The 24445-nt window shown below is 42.9% G+C and overlaps 1 protein-coding gene across 2 annotated transcripts in view; it reads left to right on the top strand.

Moving 5' to 3' along the window:
- The first annotated feature begins 7907 nt into the window (after positions 1–7907).
- The window catches only part of ZPLD1 (zona pellucida like domain containing 1), a 118499-nt gene continuing 101961 nt past the window's right edge, over positions 7908–24445 (top strand). The window contains exons 1-2 of one of the 2 annotated variants that reach the window (XM_071572513.1): positions 7908–8046; positions 9301–9345. The gene's annotated coding sequence lies outside the window, so the exon portion shown is untranslated. Of the gene's footprint in view, positions 8047–9101; positions 9218–9300; positions 9346–24445 lie in introns of those variants that run through there. The other variant, XM_071572509.1, reaches the window with a different exon arrangement.

The raw sequence follows: 24445 nt of genomic DNA on the forward strand, positions 1-24445 counted from the left end.
TAGCACTGCAAAATAAGACAACAAGACTGAGCTTTCCTGAGATACACCAATTTACATCAAGATGTGCTGCTCACTTACTATAGGGTCCTTTTATGGCACTTTCCTTTTTAGATTGTGGTGGATTTTACACATGTGAAGATTTATTTATGTGTACGTGACGTGCATTTGTAAGCCTTTACTGTGGTATGGGAAGAGGAAATGTATTGTGTTTGCCAATTTAAAGAGGAAAAGGTTGGTTTTTTTTCCTCATAGGAAGTAATCTTGCTTTGTAAGCATATTTCTTGTAAGTAGGTATGCTGTAAGTGTTTACACTTCACTTCCAAAAAGTAAACCACTATGAATATAATATCAGTTATACAACACCTGCATGACTGCATTATCACTTGAACTGATGTGGAAATTACTTTCAAAATCATCTTTGCCTTCTGGTGCAATAACTCTCTTTCTGAGATACCTAAGAGATTTAAGTCTCTGTTCTCACGTCAGTGAGTTTGAAAGTAAGTGGAGTGGAAACAAGATGATTATTTGTATCTCAATTACAGCACTGACATGGAATTATGATTTAAAGCAACCTGGTAGTCTCCAGAGATTCTTTCATTGCCTCTTTGTGTTAATCTCCTATCTTCTGGAAGAGCCATAAGCTATATTGAGAAAGCTGTCAGGAAGTGGCCTCAGTCAACCATTAGGTTAGATGTGAACTTGTGAATGAGAGGCACAGACCCACTCCTCCTTGGAGACAAGGTAGCAAAGTTGGAATAATAATAGAATCATAGTATGGTTTGGGTTGGAATGAACCTTAAAGATCATCTAGTTACAACTTCCCTGCCATGGGCATGAACACCTTCCACTAGACCAGGCTGTTCAATGCCCCATCCAACCTGGCCTTGAACAATGTCAGGAATGGGGTGTCCCCAACTTGTCTGGGCAACTTGTTCCAGTGCCTCACCATCCACCCTCACAGGAAAGAATTTCTGCCTGATACCTAAACTTTATTTGTTATCCTTCAATTTGAATCTGTTATTCCTTGTCCTACCACTACAGTTCCTGATAAAGAGCCTCTCTCTGGCATCCCTGTAGGCTCCTTTCAGATGCTGAAAGGCTGCTGAGGTCTCCACACAATCTCCTCATCTCCTGAGTGACACTGTGAGTGGGCTCATATGGTCTAGTGTGGAGGATCGTGTTTCTGCCCAGCTGTAGTGGTGTTCTCTGCTACCAGAAAGTAATTCCTTAGTTTAATACACTTCTTTTGTTCTGTGTAATACAGCCTGTGGGTGTAGGAAGAAGTAAACTGCCTTTACAATCTGTTTGCACCTCTGCATGAGCTCCATCCAGAAGGTCTTGAGGTGCCAGTCATTTTCCCAGATAAATTACTCTCTTGGCTTTGCTGACTGACAACTCCATCCACAGTGTCCAAATCTGTTTGACTGGATCACAGGGATTCAGCCTGAGGAAAGATGATTAGGGCAGGAGAAAAGCAAAGTTTCCACCACAGCTTAGCTGATAACATTAACATAACATCTCAGCCTTGATTTATAGCCACAGCCACCACTGGTTACACCTCTTGTTGTTAGCAGAAGATTTAAATTCAGCTCCTATAATTTAAAGTTATGAAAAAATCCATTTCTCCAGTTGTTTTTTTTCAGAAGTAAGATAGAAAACGCTGCATGTTTCCAAGAAGTAGCTCTTTGATGGCATGACTGAGCATCCCACCTGCAGCATACATCAGCAGTTCTCAAATTGTGTGGCCTTTCATCTGTCAGGGAGATGTGGTCTCCCGTGCCAGCCTTCCTTTCAGCCACTCAGCGCTGGTGCCAGTGTCATCCCTTTCCCAGGCCTCCTGCCCAGGATATTTCCTCCCACAAAAAATCCATGAAGTTGAGGGAGGTCTGGGCTCTTGTTCAACTCTTCATCGAAAAGAAGGGAACTCAGGCTTAAAACAGAGCTTCTGGAGAGTTATGCAGCCAGAAGAAACAAATCCTGAATGCCTGCTGAGATAGGATGCTGCTGCTCTTCTCAAGCATGATTTTGCATTGTGCCTCTCAGTTGCTCAGACTATCCAGACCCATGTCAAGGTTATTCTGCTTGGGGTGAACATCTTGTGTCAGAGAACTGCTTGCCTTCAAAAACCCCCTCCTTCTTCTTTGAATTAGGATTCAATATGAGAAAATGCTTCCCTTTCCCCCAGAGAGGTCTTTACTGAGAAATCATTCTTTTTGTTATCTTAATCTATCTGGCCTCTCTCACAGTTGGCTCGGCTAAGGCAGCCTGTGCTCCACCGTTGACCTCCTCTGAATAAAACACAGTTATCAGGATTAAGTTGCTTTATGCCCTTACTCTAGTTTTACACTCTGATCTGAAAGTTAAATTGCAAAGGAAATGTTGCAGAGAAGGTTATAATAACATGGTGAGTACTTCAGTTTGATACAGACCTATCTCTGCTGTTCGTCACAAGATCATCTAATCTCCCAAAGTCTACCTATAATCTCATCAACTGGATTTCACCTTTTTGATCGCTTTTGAAACAACACAGCCATTGTGTAATAATCTGGGTGTGTGTGAACTAACACTACTTGAGCACCTGAAGAAGGGAGCAGAAAAGGAGAAGGCATTTAGAAACTGGCTTGGTGAAGCCTTCTGTGGTTTAATCAGCAGAACTGCATGTAGGGAACAATGAGATACATTGTGAGCAGGGGTAAGCTCAATGAAGTACTGTTTAGCAAAGTATTGTCACTGTCACTTCATCACCTATAGGCTCCTGTCCCACTGGTTCAAGAGGGCATAAAAGCCAAAGGACTGCTCCTACAAGGGATATTTTTGGCCAGCCAGTCACCCCACGTGGGGAAGATGGGTACAGGAGATTGGGCTGCAGATGTGCCCCATGTGTGGGGTCTCCCAAGGCCTGGGCCAGGGGCTTCTGCAGGAGATGAGACCCCAGTATGCCCTCCCATTCTCTTGTAAGCTCTGCACAGGCTGCATTTACACCAAATCAGCCAGCATGACTGTGTGCCCATGCCAGTGACCTAGAGAAGGGCAACTGAGAGAGCAACCATTGCCTGCTGACCTCAGAGGAGACCCCAGCACTGCTCTGGCAGGACCGACCTTACCAGGTTGTGACCTGCTGGCTTTCGATTTCAGCTAATTTCAGCTCCTGTAAAACATTCAGCCTACCTCTTTGATCCTCACTATTAACAGATGAAACAAGTTTTTATTTATAACTGTTTTCATGGAATTCCTTGCCAAGGGTTTTCTACCTTTGTTGCAAACAGAGACCAGACAGAAAGAACAAAAAATACCCTTATTTTTTTGTGGCTTTAGCAGTGATGTCTCATCTTCTTCCTATTGAGCCATTGTGTAATGAACATTTTGGACTGAAGTACACATGGGGTGAGGTATTAATCAGCCTAGACTGTTGTCTCTGCTATCTGGCATAGAATGATTTGGATTGGAATGAAACGCAAAGATCATCTAGTTCCAACCCTGTTGCCATGGGCAGGAATATCTTCCACAAGACCAGGTTGCTCAAAGCCCCATCCAGCGCAGCCTTGAATACTTTCAGGAATGGAGCATCCCCAACTCTTCTGGGCAACCTGTTCCAGTGTCTCACCACTCTCAGAGAAAAGAATTTCTTCCCAATATATAATCTAAACCTACCTTCTTTCAGTTTAAAACTATTCCCCTTTGCTCTATCAGTACATGTGCTTGGAAGCAGTTCCTCTCCAGCTCTCCTCTAGGTCTCCTCAGGTACCGATAGGCTGCAATAAGGTAGCCCTGAAATCTTTTCCTCTTCGGGCTGAACAACTCCAACTGTCTTGGCCTTTCAGTCCCTATTCTCAGCCTTTACATGCCAGGTAAGTACATGTAGAGGCTCTGCAACCTAGTTCAGTCAGGAAGATCTGCTTTTAAACACAAATCCAAGTGTGATAGAAGTTTATCTGAACCACTTTGGTACCAGTAGGTTAGAAGCTGACTTCATGGATTGTTGTGTCATCAAGGCAGTGGAGACACACTCTGCTCATGGCTCAGCTGCGGCTGGAGCAGCGTGTCTCCTGCTCCTTCTGTCAGACTTGACAGCTGGCCTGCAGCAAACCTTGCTGCATGACATATGCCGATGGAAGAGATAGGAAAAGGCTGGATCAAAGCCGTGTTTGAATGTTGAAGGTTCTGATGGTATCTAGTCATTGGACAAGTCACTTTCACACTCCTCAGGTGTATTTCAGAGGGAAAAGGGAGAGCTATGCTTTGTCACAGGCGTGTTCAGTGGTAAACCTGCCAGTTGTGGGAAAGGTGGTGAGATCAGAGAAGGTGTTTTGTTAGGGAAAACTCACCTGGAATGAGTCATAGACTTCTCAAAGCACCATGTCATCAGAGAGGATTGGACCCAAACTCATATGCTCCCTGCCTCCTTAGCATGGCACCTCCGCCAGTGATCCCACATCACTTTGTGATAGCTTTGCCATCAAAAATTGTCACATTTGGGGCTAACATCACTGTTGGCTCCTGGGAGAGGGCAAATAATGGCTATGTGCTGGCAATCAGCAGCCCTGGATCAATTCATAAACCCTATTGACTAAGAGCTGTATATTACTTTGGGTATTTCCCCACAGACCTTTCAACTTGCAGATTTATAATTTTCTGAGAGGAGCAACAGATATTTACCTCAACAGCTAGTGGTGGCTGAAATGCTTGACCTGGGCCTTTCACAGGGAGGAGTGGTGGGTGTTTTCCAGACGATGGCATCACTTTTCTTCTTCCTCAGCCTGACATCCCCATGGGATGAGAGGGCTGTGGGCAGGTACTCACACGTGCCCTCAGAGAACACTGTGTCATCACCCTACCAGTTTTGGTGCCTCTGCAAAACTGGGTCATCTCTCAAGTCTATGCCTGAGCTTCAGCTCTGAAAGCACCAACATGTGCTTGGACTTAGCATAGGCAGGCTGCTTACAGATTCCCAGTCTGGGGTAAATGCTGAGGATTGCAACAGAGCCCAGGTCCTCTACTGACTCCTAAAGGAGACCTCCTGTTCCAGTTCAGGAGTAAGGGGTCCTGTTGCAATGGACAGGATCATTTTGGTTGGTTTGTTGGTTTCTGTGATACTTCCTTTTGCAAAGCTGTAGTTTCCCCTTTGTAATGGTTCAGTGGATAGCATTTACAGTTCAACCAACAACAAACAAATCATTGCACTCAGGCATAAATAAAGAAGTGCTTACCCAGGTTATGATGAGGTCTGTGACTGTGAATAATGCGAGTGAGAATGTTATATATATATATATATATATATATATATATATATATATTTATATATATATATATTTATATAGAGTTTAGAGTGATAAACAAGAGAAATCAAAGGCAACAAAAGTATCTGATAAACTAAATAAACAGAAGGTTTGGCCAGAATCCACATTGCACTGCTGAGTCCCAGAGAGTGCCTTCAGTCCCACATCTGTTTTGCTTTTCTCCTTCAGACCTAGTTCTGGGGCTAGAGGGAAGGAAGAAATATCTGTGCTCTCTCCCTTCATAGCCCTTTAACCACTCTAAGCCAGAGGAAAATGACTGCTTCCATCTCACACTGCCCACAGGGAACAGTGGCAGGAGCAGAGTGGTGATGAAGGGCAGGACAGGGTGAGGAACCAAGGCAGCTGCAGAGCTGTGTTACCTGGTGTTAGAGACAGATCTTGGAGGGCTGGAGGCAAAGAGAGAAGCTAACATCTACTGCTTTCTCCCTTGCTGCGTCCCTGCTGCATTTTGTGGAGAGGGGAGTGCATGCTTGCATGAGTGTCCTCTTCAAAGAAATGATGCACAGTAGTGCATATCTCTAGCATGGCCCTGTTTGCACCAGAACCTTACAAATCCCATCAGCTTTGCACCCACTTCACTGGTCCCAGTGCCTCTCAGTGGTTGCTTTTTTCTTTAAACTCTTCCCATCTGTCCTTTCGTAGGTCCATACACATCTTGCACATCTGTTTCTCCTGGTCACTTCAGGACTTTGTGGAATTTTGACCCTTTGCAAAGAATTTTGAATGGCTGTGGGTGTGTAAGTACCTCTTGTTGTCCCTCAGCTGCAGCCTCCATAGACAGTAACCATGTGCTGGGTACATCTGCTGTCTTTAAAAAACAAACTGGCTGTGGACAAACAGTTATGCTGGCATGTAGGAAATATAATTGAGATCCTCATATACTGCAGGATCATCTGCCTTGCCTTTTGTAAGGATATGTCCTTGTTTGTGTGTGGGTGACTGTCCTGTACACTAGTGGTCCCTTGCAGCATGTTTATGAACACTGGCATTCCATGGGGAAACAGAAGCAACACTGGGCAATTAAGATAATCAAGTCATGATGTGAAATGTCTTTGTACCATTAAAAAAATGTATAAACAGCCCCAAAACTGTAAATATTTTTCACAGGGATTATTATTACTTTGTATTTCTGAGTAATGATTATGCAGTAAGAATAAGTTCAGAATAAGATCATAATTCAATTAGATCAGTATAAGGTAAATGGAAAAATGTGTGACATTTTCTTATAATGGATCATAAAAACAAAGCTCGATCTACTATGTCATGATTGGCATTGGCATATACAATAAACATAAGAAGGTGGTGTGTAGCATACCATACAAATTGGCAAATCCAGCACAAACCCAGGGTAGTCCACACTGTCTGCATTCAAGAGAAGTGGCCATGAAACAGGAAGGGGGAAATGGGGGCAATAGCAATTATTAAAACTTAATCCAAGTTTCATTTGCCTTTAGACAAAGGCACTGGTATCAACAGTGTGTAAGATGATCTACTCAGACATTTGCTTTCACAGAGTTTAGGTAAGCCTTTGATTTTGAAGTTCCTGGTAAACTGTCAGCATACTGCTCCAACCCTCGGAGAGAACCATAGTTCAAATGGCTCTACTATGAAATAAACAGAGCCTCAAAATCTGCTGTCATGACTGGTTGATCTTGAAAAGAAATTTAAAAAAACCAGGCTCCATTTATTGTAGGCATTTCCAGACAATAAAAGGGATAGGAAAGATTTTTCTTTGTTTTCTGTTTATTTGCCACTTTTATCACAATATAGTGTTTTATATTTGAGTTTGTAGTATTGTTTATTGCTACCATCAATGGAAAGTAATGTATTCCCATCCATTTCATCTACTTTACAAAGGTGATCCAGACCTCAATGAAGTCATTTTGGTAACTTGACACAGATATTTATAAAAAACTGTTGTTATGCTGGCCTCTGTACCTCTCTTCTGTCACAGATTTAGCTCTTATTAATCTGTCAGAAACTATTTATTAACCATGGTGAATGTACATGGTGTTTGGCTTAAAATATAATTTCTTTAAATTTACTAAAACAGTGTGAAGTTATGGCCAGTACATCAAGGATGATGTTAACTGTGTATTTCCCGGCCTCTCAACCTGTGGATTTTAATCCATGTTGTGTGAAGGAAACACTGTATCCCAGAGCAACTTCAAGTGGTGTTGATTCATTTAGTGTGAGGGAGTGGGGAATGGAAAGTGTGTCTGAGTCATAAAATCCCAAACTTTCCCAAAATTTGGGTGTGTTCAGAAGCAGAGTTTTTATCCCTGTGACTGTACATAAGACCACTAACGTAGTCTCATTTAATTCTGGAGAGAATTATTAAAAAACATAAATATTTTGACCTCACTTTCTCACAGGGCAAGATGATACAATCTTTTTTTCATAAGTCATGGCTTAGCAGCACAGTTCTTCTCCCTGGCCACAGTGCCTTTTTATTACCAAGGCACATGGAGGCAATAATTGTCCCATGCCTCTCTTAGCCTGGGATTGCCAGTGTGGGATTTGTCAGGCTGGGTAATTAAGCCTGCTATTCACCACTGAAGTTTGCTTCCAGCTCATGCTGCACAGAACTCAACTGCTGCTCTCCCTGAGTGGGCAAGCTCCAGCTGGGGATGATCTTGGACAACCAGCTCAGACCAGCTTGTGGATGGAGAAGGCACTGGCAGCACTGAGGGTGGAGGCTGTGGACTGCAGGTGCTGCTGGTCCTTTCCCGTGTCGGGCGGAGGGCAGGTGGGTTCACTGGGAGGAGGTGCAGGTGCCTGTGCCCACAACCAGCAGTGGATACTGCTTCCCATTTGTGCTTGGCCAAGGAAAACGCTCGATGCTGTTGCCTCATCAAATAAGTTGTTATTCCAGAGGAGACTCAGCTGGAGGCTTGGAAAATACCCTCCCATTTTGGCATGACTTGTCCCTATACTGAGACTTTTCAGTATTATGGAGGAATGAGATGAACAAAAACTGTGAATCTCGGCCATTGCCATGCAAAATAAACTGGGGTGTGGGGATGGCGACCCCATTTGGCTTTTCTCTGTGTGTTCCAGCCGTGGCTGTGAGGGATGGACTATCCCCTCTCTTGTTAAGCTGCCCTGCTGACCTTGCCAGGCAGGAGATGGATGCATTGCTGCTGGCATTGCTGCTGGTGTCCCTGCCAGCCATGGGCACAAGGAAGGGAGATGTTCTCTGGGGTTGGGTTCATGTGCTGCCAGGTCACTCTGTGAGGTCCTGCTGATCAGAACTGCAGCTGACTGCACCCTGTGGGGCTGAGCTCTGTGTGCTGTCTCTGAAGAGCAGGGGAGGCTGTACATAAACCCCCACTCCATTCCTATCAAGGCCGTGTGGGGTCCTCTTCTCCCCCTGCTTTGTGAAGTGTTGCTGCACCTGTGGATGCTGTGACTCCTGCACATCCCATCTCTCCCTTTAGCCCTCCCCTAAGCCACCAGCAGAGTGTTGCTTTAAGATAAGATGGTGGTAACAGGGCCCAATAGTCTCATCAGGTAGAAGTAACTCCCACAGTGAGTCTTTGTTGCAGTGACATTTGTCTTTGCTCTGAATGAGCTGCGTGGCAGATCCAAACTGATTCCCTAAATACTTCTTACCTGCAGTTACCTTCTTGAATAAGAACAGGGCTTATTGCTGTTTACTCCCCAAAATGTGGTAAGTTTGTAAATCTGCCATGAGTATCTTGACCTCTGGCAGTGTAGCAAGAGGAGGAGTTGCACTTTTGCCAGAGCCTCCTGATGTCCTGAAATCCCAGAGCTGCACACCCTTGCCTGCACAGAGCCCTTTCGACTGAGATGTCCAGGCACACCAGCACTATTGCTGATGATCTCTCACAGCTGAGATCTCCCAGGCAGAAATATGTATGTTTGAGTTCTGTATCCCACATTTTTTTTTTGCCAAGGTAGGTTACTATTCTAAACATAATGGGTTTAGGTGTTGCACCATCTATTTTTCTGGCTTACCTTGGTTATTGTATTTCCACAGGTCCAGATGACAAAAAGCTACTGATGGCAGCAGCACTGTGCATTGGTAAGAAAGAGAGAGGTGTTTAGGAGCCTAGAAGATTACATACAAAGGCAGGTAACCTCCACTACCCCAAACAACAAAGTTCTAGTTTAGAAAGGTGTTTATTGGAGTCAATCTGGAGAGCAAAGTCCTGGAGGAAGAGGTCTTTTTTGTCTGGATTTTCACAGAAAACAGTACAAATGACTAGAGAAAGTATTAACAGTGACAATCTAGCATTGTGTGTTGGTTGATTGATTCTCCTTAAATCCTTATTTTAAAATAAATAAATACAACAACTGTTAGATGAGCCATGCTGTCCTTCTCTGAGCTGGTTTCCAGGAGAGTGGACAAGATGATCTAAGAGGTAGTTTCTACTTCTGTGTGTTTAATGGCTGTGTCAGTGTTTGGGCTGAACTGAGGAAACTCATACTGGAAGCAAAATCAAAGCGTCCTTGGCTTGTTGTCAACCATCACTCTGTCTGTCTGCCTCTCTGTTCCCAGAACTTCCCTGAGTTTCAGGGTTTCATGGTCCAGGCCATGTGAGGGGAGGTGTGCCAGGAGCTTGGTCGTGAGTTGCTAATTCAGGGATGGGGGTGTGGAGTGGAGAACCTTCCCACCTAGCACACAGGGCATGACACACAGCCATCTGGCAGTAGTTAGGGAGCCTTTGGCTTTCACACCACTGGTGATTCATGCTGCTGAGAGGAAAGAGACAGTGTGGGCAGATGTTCTGCTTCTGTGAACTGCATGGCTAAGGTTTTAGAAAAGTGAATGGACCACATGTGACAAGGGGTACTGGAAAATGCTTGTTCACAGTGGCTTCTTCCAATTAATATTGGAGTGTTTTAGTATTGGGACAACTATGAGCACTGTGTAGCTCCAAACCTAAGATTGTGGACTTAGCCCACCTGTGATAGGGCTTATGCCTCTACACATGTACTTATTAATACTAATTTGCATGCTGACTGACTCACAGCTGTTAATCAGTATGTTGTAACCTGGTTATTTTTTTCCAGTGTTCCTTTACCCCTGCCTGGGATGTCCAAGTGGTAGTATGGAAGCATGTCTGAACTCTCAGTATTACGTTCCTTGGGGCAGTTTTCTTGGAACTGGGCAATTTTTATGGGCTAGAAAAACAAACTCTATAATGATTTTAGGACTCAGTGTTTGGCAGGGTTTTTTACAAGGAGGGTGGTGAAACACGAGAACAGATTGCCCAGATGGGTGGAGGATGTTCCATCCCTGGAAATATTCAAGGTCAGACTGGACAGGGCTCTGAACAACCTGGTCTAGTGAAAAGTTGGACTAGAGGACAAGGTATCTTCCAACCTAAACTATTGTGTGATTCTATATACCTTTTCACATTTAAGTCTATGTTTGTCTCTGGACTTTATCAGTGATGACTGTGTATCCCATCATGCTATCATAACCCAATATTTCTAACACCATGACACACAAATAAGGAGATGAGCTTCTAAAACTGATTAGTACATGTTTTTAGAAACTCAGGTTTCACCTGCCTTTGGTTTTGATTCTTAAAAGATACGTACTTTGAAGCAATTCTGATCTCTGGAAACTTAATTGTGTTTTAATGAGAGTCCAGATTGTCTTAATTGCATGATACTTGGCACTGCAAAGAAAAACGGTAACAAATCATAAGACCTTTGATATTTGCCAGTGGTGTACCAGAAACTGGGGGTAATTTTTTATGTGTCCTATTCTCCAGCCCAGTTTTCAGGTGTGGCTGACTATTAATGCTTTCCAGTTAGTGGACATGAACTTTAGTCTTGAGTACCTTTGTTTTCTACGTCTGATATGACACACAGTACCTGAAAGCTCTGTTTGTTTTTTAAGGATAATATGAAATAGTGCTTTGTCATAGCTGACTGTTCCAGTATTTATAATTATGGTGCTAAGCCCCATCAGTTCATTTAATGTGCGTGCATGAGCACGTGTCTTTGTGAGTTCACATCACTGCTAGCAGATTTCTCTTTCTCAACCCATGCTAACTACTCTATTCATTAATTCAAAGTATGAGAGATAGAAGAAGGTAGAAATTATAATTAGTCATGGACTGGAGAGCTTGTGCTGTTTGAATTATAATAGTATGTATCAAGAACAGGCTGATATTTAGTTATACACCATTGGAGTTGGATTCAGTGTCCACTGGAGTCAATGGGCTTGGTTTTGTTGACTCCAGTAATACAGGATACAAATTGTGGAGGTTGACCCACCTTCAACTCAGAGAAAATGGCACCATCTTTAAGGGTATATGATTTTTCTGCAGGGCTGAGCCTTTCCAGGCTCTCTTTCTTATTATTCCACTGTACTTCCCCTTTGCTAGCAAGTCACTGGTACACTTTGCTGCTTCTTTAAGGGAAGTGGGGTGAACAAATGGTCCAGTTGGGCTTCACTGAGAGGGAGAGGCAGCAGTGAGGCTAAGATAGTTACATCAGTGTGCTGCAACAGGGAGAATCATCTGTGCAGAAGAGTTAAGCAGGCTCTGAGGTACCTCCTTTGGGCTACAAAAGGCATAGAAATGCATTGTTGCATCTTTGTTTTCTTATCTTGTGGGGTGGAATAGAGACAGAAAGCTCTGCTGGGACTTATCCCAAATGGCTGTGGCCAGGAGAGTGCTTGTCTGTTGATTTTCTTGGCTCTGGGAGTAGGTGGTAACAAAAAACAACCCAAAATGTACAGCTATTCCTCATTTCTGCACATATTATCCAGGAAGCAAGTGACTTTTCTTGTGGTGATGTTGTGCTTGCTGATGTGTGCAAAATTTCACTGAGGTTTTGTTTACTTTTCCTGAGTTCTTGTGAATCATTTGATTCACCTGAAGCTTTTTTAGTGCCCTTGTTTTTTCTAAGCCATCCATGAAGAGGTAAATAAATTTGTATTCTAAAGCAGTATTGGTTAATTAATTAAAACTAACTCTATTTTTTGCCTGTACCCACTGAACTGGGAGTAGTTATGAACAGAGATAATGTCAGTCCTCGGACAATTATAGTTTTATTTTCTTCTCACAAAAATGTCCCAGTTCAAGAATCATTTGAAGTCTGGGCCTTGGTTTTGTTAAAAAAAAAAAAAGGAATACTCTTAATATGGCTTAGTTAGCACTTAGTAGGAGCCTAGGGAAAACAAAGCATTTTTGTAGTTGTGACTCAATATAGCAAGCTGAGCTAGTCAGCTTGTGAATTTATGGACAGGAACACGAATGGGATTGACCCTCCAAATCCCTTCAATTTACAGACTTGTTAGGTCCATAGATCTGAAATAAATCTTTCAGGTCTAGGCACCAAATATTGGTGTAAGATAAACCTGTTTGAGTGCTGTTTGACTGCACTTAGAAGGAAGTTCTGTGCCTCTCATGTGAATGGAAGGGATTGATTTGACCTTCTACTATGCTGTCTCTCATCAAATGCATGCAACTCTGGTATGCAAGACTTGCCATACATAGCTTAAGAGAAAAATTTTCAGTGCCTGTTCTTACAAAGATGAATGTTCCTCCCCTTCTCCCAAGTGCTTGTCCTCCCTTCTACAGTGTAATCTCTTCTGCTGCTGTTTGCCTGAGGCTTTAATTATCCTCTGAATATGATCTCAGCCTAAAATCCAAACAAAGTTATAAGCAGCCCAGCAGACTGTTGTTTTAGCTTTTCTTTTCTTTTCTTTTCTTTTCTTTTCTTTTCTTTTCTTTTCTTTTCTTTTCTTTTCTTTTCTTTTATTTTCTTTTCTTTTCTTTTCTTTTCTTTTCTTTTTTCTTTTCTTTTCTTTTCTTTTCTTTTCTTTTCTTTTCTTTTCTTTTCTTTTCTTTTCTTTTCTTTTCTTTTTTCTTTTCTTTTCTTTTCTTTTCTTTTCTTTTCTTTTCTTTTCTTTTCTTTTCTTTTCTTTTCTTTTCTTTTCTTTTATTTTCTTTTCTTTTCTTTTCTTTTCTTTTATTTTCTTTTTTCTTTTCTCCTCTCCTCTCCTCTCCTCTCCTCTCCTCTCCTCTCCTCTCCTCTCCTCTCCTCTCCTCTCCTCTCCTCTCCTCTCCTCTCCTCTCCTCTCCTCCTCTCTTCTCCTCTCCTCTCCTCTCCTCCTCTCCTCTCCTCTCCTCTCCTCTCCTCTCCTCTCCTCTCCTCTCCTCTCCTCTCCTCTCCTCTCCTCTCCTCTCCTCTCCTCTCCTCTCCTCTCCTCTCCTCTCCTCTCCTCTCCTCTCCTCTCCTCTCCTCTCCTCTCCTCTCCTCTCCTCTCCTCTCCTCTCCTCTCCTCTCCTCTCCTCTCCTCTCCTCTCCTCTCCTCTCCTCTCCTCTCCTCTCCTCTCCTCTCCTCTCCTCTTTCTTCATTGTCTGTTTCTGGAGGATTTGCTCTTGTGTTTAGCATCTTGTTTAAATTGCTGAGGTGTTCCCATGTCTTTGAAGGGTTACTCTGCATTTGCATGTGGTATGCTGCTCCTAATCGCCTCCATTTATTGCTGACACAAACTTGGCTCACTTTATCTGTCTGTGATCTGGACATGGAGCAGGAGGAGCAAGTGCCATGCTTTCTTAATCTTGGGTGGCAGGTAGCAGTGCAGAACCCCCACAACCTTAGGCAGCAACCCGTGTGAGGCAAGGCTGTGAAAGAGCAGAAAACGAGGTTTACTGACCTCAGCTCTCCTGTTCAAGCCACTCCTGGGAGTGAGAGTACTCTGGCAGAAGAATCTGGATACACAAGTTGGTTGCTGCCCAGCAGTGGGGACAGAATACTTTAAAGCAAGGTGTGTTGTTGCCCCATGCCAGCACTGGAAAAGGGGTCGTTCATCTGTGCCAGGCTCCTGACAGTGCTGTCAGGATAAGCACAACATCTAGGAACCCCTCTGGGACCCCCTAAGTCCCCTTTGCTCCTATTGTCCTTTCCTCCTCACCTCTTCGTGGAGCCCAGACTGGAAGTTGGTTGCACCACTCCTGACCGATACTGGAGTCACTTTGGTGCATACAGAAGCTGTTTGGAAGCAAGGGCAAGCCTGGGGCATTGCAATGAGCACACTTATTGCAACATCTTCTGTGCGATGTGGTGGTTTCAGTTCTTGTGCTCCTCCTCTCCTCACTGACAAACACTATAGGAATGCACCAAATGAACTCTGGGTTCCTGTTTAAATTTTTGCTTTTCTTGACTTCTTGAATAAAAGAAGTTAAAGAGATGCACAGCTTTCTGGGCTCCTAAATAAGAAAATGCAGTGCTGCTGGAACACCTTTGAATGTTAGGTTTTCCTGTGAATCCAATTAGAGCGAGCTCCTTCTCCGAGCATCGGTACTCAGCTTCTACGACTTCTCCTGCTAAGATGCATTCAGTAGAGCAGCAAAATCATTAGCTGCTTCCAAAAGCTTGGCCTAGGAATATAACATATGCTGTCCAAGAGGATATGAATTGAAAGACAACTGTATTGTGGCTCCTCATACGATCTGCTGGGCAGCACAGAAATGCAAACAAGAGATATTAGGAAATTCTCTTTAAAAAAGTGCAATTCACATGCCATGCTCATGTTTCTGGTGAGATCTTCCAAAATTATAGAAAGGTTAGCCTGATTATTTACTCATCTTTCAGTGGTAATGAAATGCTATTGTGGATTTTCTTTCTGGCTTAAAACTCGCTGATCGGTGATTTAAAGTCAAGTGAAGGCTAGGATTTCAAAATCTGAAAGGTATTTTTGTGCTTTGGAATGTCTTCAGCCATCCCTTCTAACTTACATACTTGTCTTCTGTAACTTGGAATAACGTTTTCTCACCTCAATCAACACCATCATTGAAGAAATGATGTTAGTTTAGTTATGAACCTGTAACTTGGAGCAGGTTTTGTTCCCAAATGGGATGATGTGTCAGCACAGAACATTGTATGTTTTAGATTGCAGGGTTGGAGTCTGCTCACTCATTTTGTGTTTACTTTTTAAAAAATAAGTACGACAAGTTGGGATACTTTGTATAGCTAAGTAAAATAGAGAGAGCAAATATGATTATTTTCAGGGTTCCAGCTCAAGGGGGCAAAAGTCAAAAGCCTGCAATGGATCAAAGTTATTAATTAACAACTAGTTACCGGATTCTTTCTAATTTATGACTTCATGAATTATAACTCTTTCAGTAAAACATACTTATTGGTCATAAACATGCCCATTAAGTAATCATAAAGTATTAACAGCCAAAAGAAAAAAAAATCTGAGAACTCAGCAGCTAGAAATTAGTAGAGCCTGTTCCTGACTGGAGTGGTTCAGAAGTTACTCATCAAAACAGTTTGTTGAAAGAAAGACATCTCAGTTGTTTTAATAAAATAAGAAATCTTTAACTGTGCTGGAGAGGAGTCAGCCCTTCCAGAGTGTGCTCCCCATTCTGGAAGCAGGGCATGGCTGCAGTGCTGGGGGCCGAAGGGAAGCCCTGCAAATGGGCCAGAAATCAGACGCATCCTTAGGGACATCTCTTGCTGTTACTTCCATGACTGTACTCCAGTTTTGGGTGAGGGCTGTGATGCCACAGGTGTGCTGAACTGACTAAGACAGACTCTGAAGGGCTCAGAACTACTTCAGAAGGTGGGGACCCTCATGGGAGATCCCCAAAAGACTTGCAATGATGGCTACTTATCTGTGCTTTTCTTTAAACAATTAGGTGCAGTTTAAACAGAATATTAAACCTGAAAATGGCTGGAGAGCATCTGCTTCCCCACTAGACTGCAGACTTTAATGTTTAATCACCCTTTATAACCAGAACATCATGGTTGTTTTTATCCCTTCTAGAAGGAAGGGGAATGGAGAAGAGGACAGGGAGGTATGAAAAGTGAGAATGGAGTTGGGAAGGTGAAGACCAAAGAACTGGATAAGGCCTTTTCTCTCCCTGGCAGCTGAAGAACTGTTCTGTGTCGGGTGGAGCCCACAGTCCATCTTATTCTGATTTAAGTGTATTTCAATAATAAATGCAATTTTGGTATGAAAGGATGAAATGTGCCTAGAAATCAGTGTTATTAATGTAGAAACCATTTTACTTGTGGGAGGTTTTATCTCGAACAGAATGCTCAAGCTATCAAAATTGAGCAGTAGGTGGATCTTCCTATCTCCCCTATCACCTCTCTGCCTCCCATCATCATAGCTATTGTAGTCACTAATAACCCCATAACTTGCCTGTAAGGCACTGTCTTTGCCTTGTGGATTAGAAGCTGAAATACAGTACAGACAAATGACTTACCTAAGGTGACATAGGAAATCTGTGTGTCAGACAATTAATTTCAAAACCAGTATTTCTGAATCATGACTTTGACATCCCTGTACCAGCTTTGGGTTAATTAAGGCTGTGTGCCTGGACAGAAGGAAAGAGTTAAAAAACACCCAAACCCACCAAACTCCACATTCACATTGTTTAGTAAGAAACAGTATTTCTCTCATGCTCTGACCCTTCCTATTTCCGCAGCTGTCAGCTACTCTGAAGAGCTTTTCTCAGTGTGTTTACTTGGTCACATTCCCCATGAATGGACCTTCAGGGTCACAAAGCCTTCTTGCTTGCTGTCTCTCGCATTTTTGTTTTCGTTTTGGTGGTGTTTTTTTTTTATTTTATGTTGTTGGAGGCCAGGCGAGGGAGGAACCTCAGAGGCAGCCAGCCAAGGGTGTGAGCAGTGCCAGGTTAAATAATGCATTGCTGACATGGATTCTCGTAACTGCTGCCTATTCCTGTCCTGCCAGGAACAGCCCATCAGGCGGCAAGTTTTGAAAGCCTAATAAGTCTGGTCCAGTAATCTGTTGACCTGTACAGGGCCGCAGGAGAAACCCTGTGCATATGTGTGTGTTTTCTGAGGGAACTTATTAATTAAGTGTAATAATATTTAATTATCTTGATAATAGGTGGCTGGGAGCTACAGGAGTCTGACGAAGCACATTTCCAAAGCTATGGATGTTGGTGTGGTCAGGGTGCAGGAGGGAGGGCACAGGGTGAGCTCTGGGGGGCTGCAAAGGAGCTGCTGCTTCAGAGGCAGGATGCTGGTGATCCCTGGTAAGCACTGCCTCCCTCCTCTCATATCTCCTCAGTAAAAGGTATGATTCTCCCTCAACTTTTTTTCCTACCTTCCCTTTTAATTGTTCCAGATTTGTTGGAGATGCCCTAGAGGTGTGGAGGTATGGGTATCTTAAAACACCTGAGCAAATCCTCTGTGGTGGTTGGAGCTCAACACAATCTGAGCAGGCTGAATACAGCACTTTGTGATATCCACAGGATTGGAAACTTTATCTTAATAGATTAAAATGGTATATTATTCTATATTTGCTTCATTAAGCACAGTCTGGCTCTTTGACTGATGAAAGCAAACCCTGATACTTCATTTCTGCATTGGTTTTGTCCTGACCACTTTGAGTTCATAAATTTATCCATGCCTCCTCCTTGTCACAATGTCAGAGAAGCAGCTCAAAGCCCAGTGCCTGGAAAGTGACTGCTCAAAGGAACAAATTGTTGGATATTCTGATGTTTAGGTTTATTTTGAAGTCTTCTACCTTCCTTACCAGTGGAAGCATTGCTCTATTTCAAGTGTGTTATTGTTGTGCTGCTGCTTCATCTTGTTCCAAAGGTACTGTTGTCCTAGACATGTGCTGATGGCAGGTGATAGAATGAAATGTCTATGAAATGTCAGTGGAGGGGCTGAGGATTGATGTGAGAGGGAAATACAGGTTATCAAGAATCACAACAGTGTAAAGGTCTGGGTGACCTCTGTCAGAAAAGATTCTGTCCTTTGCAACAAGGCAATAAAACCATGCCTTTTATCAGATCTTTGGAAGGTAAGGAGCTTTCCTTGAGCAAGGTTTGAAGTTGTCTTGAATCTACTTGTTGACTGAAATATAAATGCTCTCCTGCTCCCATTTCTCACTAAATAGAGTATAATCTACTTATTGTTTAATTCTCCTTTGATCTAACATGCTATACGGGTACAGTACCATCAGATGTGAGACTGTAGCCTAACTGTGCTGTTTTCTCAACAGCAGATTTTTAAAAACAAATTTAACACCCTTCTGTCCCCACTTTAGTACTACTCAAAAGATTGGGATGGCAAAGGATCATTATAGAAAGATTTTGGAGAAAATTGGAAGTTTGTTCATGGACTTGTTTTTAAATTACCAGATCTCTTATGATTTGTAGCAGTCTATACTTGTGATACAGTTGCATATGATTTCCCAGGTGGGGTTCTTTCAGAAGCTTTAAACATTTGGTGTGTGTGTCTGTGTGTGTAGCATGTCCTTTGGCATGCTACTCCTTTGTTTTAAGAAATTTTTACTTTCAGCACTTTGGGCGTTCAATGTGGCCACTTCCATAGGCCTGATATGAAAAGCAGGTGATTGATTGTGAAGTGCTCTTGACTCATGTTTTGCTGGGGCTTTGGGACTGTGCACAAAATCTGGAGCTGGAGTGGGAGGAAGATGAAACAGAGGTGGAGGTGCTCAGTGAGACTCTTGGAGCTCCCTTCTCTGCTGGGGCAGACTTGAACTGCTGTGTCACTAGGGAAGAACAGGGTTCATCTGGGCCTTTTGTGTTGACACATGGTTGACGGAGCTTTGATTTGCTTTACTGCCCCATTTGAGGCAATACTTCACCTTGTGGGGAATGTCTCTGAAATGACACCATGATTTTAAACACCAGCTTCACCTGTGTGGGCTGCATGATAGGCACACTGTCTGTTCCTCCTTTGTGTGAAACAGTGTGCAGACTTGCCAGAGTCCAAACTTCTGCAGAAGAACAAGCACAGTTGCTATGCAGCACTTGTGGAGAGTATCACAAATCTTCATTGTTGCAGGCTGATGTCAACCAACTCGTACTCATAAAACCAGCAACAATGGGTTGCTGTTCTTTAGAACTATTTTCCACTTAATTTTTAAAAAAGCTAAACATCTGCTGTAATGAAGACTTTGATATTTCTCAGAACAGAAAATAGAAAGGGGTGAGGGGGTGAAAAGTAAATACTTGTGACAAGACAAATGAGTTATGCTCTTGGTTTAAACACCAGCTGAAGCTAACTTTGGATTTAGTTATGTAGAAAGAGCTCCACACACTGGTAGAGCAGATTTCTAAGCTACTATTTGTCATGACTGGGTCTTGAGCTACAAAGATGTCAACTGGAGCAGCTATTCCAAATGTGGCTACCCTACTGTGAAATTGTGTTCAGAGCAGAACTACTTTTTTCCTTACTAGCTGAAATCAAACACATTTAATGGTTTACTAATTTAATGCATAGAAGTTACTATGAATATTGGGTTAGAGAAAGTATATTTTTATGGATGTGAATGGAGCAGGACTAGGTCTTCAAAAAAATTTGCTATTTGGCTCACTACACATGTGTGGCTTGTGGCTGACGTACACAGCATGCTTTGGTTTCACTATGATGTAAAAAAAAATTCCACCTTTGACCAAGAAGTGACCAATATTTTTTCCTTCCCCCTCCCCCTCTGAACAAGTCAGCACTTCTGCTTCCTCCTTTGCAAAGGAGCAAGCCCTTCTGCAAATGTCATAGAATTGCTTGGCTTGGAAAAGACCTTAAAGATCATCTAGTTCCAAACCCTCTATCACAGGCAAGGACACCTTCCACTAAACCAGGTTGCTCAAAGCCCCATCCAACCTGGGGCAACCTGTTCCAGTGCCTCACTACTCTCACAGGAAAGAATTCCTTTCTCATATCTACTCTGAAACTCTGTTACCTTGTTACCCTTCGCCCTATCACCCTATGCTCTGGTAACAAGTAATTTCCCTTCTTTCCTTTAGTCCCTCCTCAGGTACTAGAAGGTTACTATAAAGTGTCCCTAGAACCGTCTCTTCTCTAGAGGCTAAAAAGCAGAGCGGAGGGGTGGAATTGCCTGCTACAACATGATAGCCATGCTTTTGATGCAGCCCAGGATGTGTCTGGCTTTCTGGGCTGCAAGCCTATGTTATTGGATCATGACTAGTTTTGAATCTAGCTGGTACTGTGCTGTGTAGCTACCAGACTGCTGGCTGAGTGGTGGGGGCTCTTGGGAGTTTGTTGTTCCAATAGGAACCAACTAACTTCTTAACAAAAGGTTCAACAATGATCGTTTGGAGATGTTCCTGATAGTTAAATATTGTAGGCTTACCTATGACCATATCCTTCAGAAAGAGCTCCTGGTTCATGAATTACTGCGTCATACATCTAATGCAGGACAAGGCTTGCCTTGTTACAGGCATGATGGGGCCATGTGAGCAGAGATGTCTTGGCTGGCTTTGCAGGAGTCTGTGCTGGCCCTGGAGGCACTTTTGTATCAGCAAGACACTGCTGGGGTGTGGGTCTACACTCATGAGGATGGATGGCTTTCAGAACCCAGACAGGCATGAGCCATATAGATGCTGGGGGCTGTCTTGGCTCAGGGGGTCTTTTGTCTGTCCTAACTAAGTAGAGACAGGGTTGTTTCTAGAAACAAGAAATACTTTGTGCCCACACAAAATCATTAAAATTTGATGTGTCATCCTTGTTATGTCAACTGGACTACTCCACTGCCGTTGGCTATTAACAAAGTCCTTTTTGGTTGTCTCAGTCTGAGACAGGCCAATTTGCCTGCTGTATGGCTAGTGAGTAAGAGGGTGTACAAGCAAGCAGTGTGCATGTATGACACTGTGGTAGTATGGACCCAGAATTTCTTGTTTCTTTTTTGGGCACTTGAGCGAGAAACTCTGGCTACATGGCCATAGCAAGCTAGCATAGCCACAAAAATAGTGGAGTTACATATTTTAAATTACAGAAACAATTCTATCTGAGCTTAAATAACTGGGTCATTGTGCTGGTTTAAAGGTGAACCAGCAGGGGAAATGAACTCACCACGAGAGAGATTATAAGTCAGACCTAAAATTTAATAATAATATTACAATAACAACACTGACACACAAGGGAAATTGCTTTCAACTCACAAAACCCCAGCAGTATAACCCAGTGTCCTGGGGCACAAACCCAAGGGGGTTTGTTTGCCCTTGTGCTGAGACCCCTGTGGCTCCCCCAAGTCCAGAGCAAAAGGAAAAGAAAAACCTGTTGGTGCAGGCGAGGGCTGTGGTCTGGGCGAGAGCGGTGATCTCCTCCTGTCAAGGTCCTGCTGCTGCTCTGGATCCGACAAGAGGTTCCCGAGGTCTTCTTACCCACCACTTATGTACCCTCAGGGAGGTCTCAGTCCCTCCCCCTGGGCGGGGACTCACACAATGGGTGATTAACTCTGGGAGCCAGGAGGTGTTGAGCTGTTGATGGCCCATTAGCAGCTCCGCCCCCCTCAGGCTGGGTGTGAAGGTGATAATGGCTCCCTGGGCAGCTGCTGCTAATGGCCCATTGACCTTGGGGAATGAATAGAGGGGGTAGAATACACAGCTTTGATCACCCCCACACAGGGTTAGCTGGTCCCTCCTGCTGAACTAGGACAGTCATTCTTTAGTATTTCCAAGTCATGACTTGAATCTGATTTGATTTACTGACAGTTACAAGAATTGATTCTAGCAGGAATAATCAATACTGCCTCTTAGTCTTGAACTGTATCAAAACATTTATGCCTGAGACCCATTCTCTGTGTTAACACATGACAAGCAAAATGTTTCTGTGCTGGATGAACATGCTGAGGGACCTAAACAAGACAAATTAGTATGTGTTTGCTCAGCCATGATGAGAATATTATCTGATTTTAGTTCTGGAGTGAAAACACACCCTCTCAGTGATAGATGAACTTGTCAGTCCAAGTAGCTCTAGACAGAGCAGATGTGCTCTCTGTGTGGTTGTGGTACCTCGCACATGGTGGTGGGGAATTATGGTGCTGCATTGTGCCCTGGATATATCTAGTAGAGTCTGAGCCCTTTAAGATGTGGGGCGTCATGTGTGCAAGTTGTCCATAAGGAGCTTTCTTGATGATCAGGACCGGAAACTCTCAAGAACAAGCATCTCCAGTAATGTCATGCTGAGCACACCTGAACAGCTGCACTAGCTGGTCTGGCCTGTTGTCTCTCCAGGAGTGGCCATATAAATGGGCACCCTAGTAGAAGACACAGCAAGGCAAGTGTGCGTGTTACTGCTTCCCTTATGAGGGGGTGTCCACAGTAACATTTTAAAAGTTACCTGAGACTTTCTGTCATGCACTTGTTAAGGGGTTTTATGATACTATGTGATTATGTGGTTTTACTGTCTTCTCTGCCTTCACAGGAAACTCCCAATGACTCAAGGTTTTAAGCAGCAAATGACCTCTGAACAATGAAGTGTTTTGCATTTCCCTTCTCCCTCGTTTTTGAGATCCTCAAGCCCCAGAGCTGGGCTGGCAATGATAGGAGGTTCAGCTCCTGGCTCTGATAAGGGGTGGCCACTGGCTGTACAAGCAGCTCTGTCAAGCTCACTGTTGTTGCCTTGCAGATAGTGCACAGCACCTCACAGGTGGGCTTTGGGACAGATGAAGTGGAAACCTCTGCTCTTAGACATTGATGTTGCTCTGCACTATAGATCTGAGGACTTGCTGTTCTAAGTGATGTACAAACAAACGTTCCAGCTTCTGGCACCCTGTGAGCTAAATGAATGCTGACATGAACTCTCACAGGAATTCAAACAGACATAACTGCATTCCTCTGGCTTTACTAGCAAAGATTTGACGACTCACTTATAAAAGTGAAGTAGATTCCAGAGACTCTGCAAAGCTTTTGGCAGATGGTATTTTATCAGGCATCTTTGCCAGGAAACTGAAGCAATACCATGAAATGGTAAGGAACACTTAACTCTTTTCCAGTGTCAACTAGTCATGTTTTGTGAACAAATAGTCAGCTGACATGTAGCTTTATGAGAATATACACATTTAATAAATGCTTGCGTGTAACAGATGACAAATACTTGTTGTAACCTTAAGCATATAAAAATATGTAGCTGTCTGGATGAGAATAATTGCTAGAAAAACACTTCAATTACATTCTGAGTATTCTGCATTTCAGTGCTGTTGAAAGTCATATTGTAGCAAAGATATGAATGTTTGAAACAATTAAGTTTTACAGGTGAGAAAAAAAATCTCTTGTAAACTGAAATTCTTGTTATTTTTCCCATCTCTTCTTGAAGTAAGAGTGGACCTCTTAGTACAAAAGATTAGTAATTCTTCAGCTTGTGGAGTTTTATAAAACTGTTATATATAACATCCAGTGAAAACTGGAAATTCTGCATTTAGCTTTTTTTTCAAGGAGCAGATTGGTAAATTGAAAGGAAAACAGAGGTGCAAACCTATATCTGCTTCAACAGCAGAGGTTAGTAAGTAGAAACAAAAAACTACCTGGAATTTCTTTCACAACTTATTTTGCATTTCTGGAATTTTTAGAATAACCAACTATGCATCTTGTAAGGTATAACTGAATTTCAGTTCCTGAAAGAATAGCAGTGTTATGATTTTTTTTTATTATGGCTTTTAATAAAATCTTCTGTCTTTCTGACAAAAACATACAACTTTTCAAAGACATTCACATTAAGATAGGCTCTCTGCTCTCTTTATTGTCTGAATAAAAGGCAGATGCTGACATGCATATTATGATCTATACACTGATGCTCCTTTTGATGCAAAACCTCTGTCTTTCCCTGCTTAACTGGCAACTTCCTTTATGTGGTAGTGAGCACTAGACAATGAGCCCCAAGTGATTGTAATACTCTCCAGACACTTCAATTATGTCCCTTTTTCAGCTTTCTGATGTGGAACAGGATCATCCAGCCTCCTTAAACAGCCATCCTCCTCCCTTTCACAAAATTTTAGAAGTTTTCTGAAAAGAATAAATTGTTTGAAATGCTCTAAATGTTGAACCAAGAATATCTGGGTAAATCAAATAGCAGAGACATCTTATTTACCATGAAGTGAATAAGGTTGTGATGGATTCTTTTATTGTGAACAAACTGGTGGTCTTCCATCATCTCCTGGAAGTGTCCCAGTTTCACAGCATGCACCTCTGGGGTGAAGGCAGTTAGCATAGGAAGCTGAATGTCAGTTGTGTTATTAACTTGAAAAAAATGTTTGAGGAAAAGCTGTTTGGCATACCCTGATAAGGAATGATGAGCAGCGGCCAAGGAACATGAAGGTCCTTTGGCTTTGATGCCTGGTTCTCTGGCATAATTGTATATTGAGATTCTCATGGAGATGTGGGATCTGCCTCCAGGGCAG

Source organism: Pithys albifrons, chromosome 1 (assembly GCF_047495875.1).
Source record: "Pithys albifrons albifrons isolate INPA30051 chromosome 1, PitAlb_v1, whole genome shotgun sequence".
Taxonomy (NCBI): Eukaryota; Metazoa; Chordata; class Aves; order Passeriformes; family Thamnophilidae; genus Pithys; species Pithys albifrons.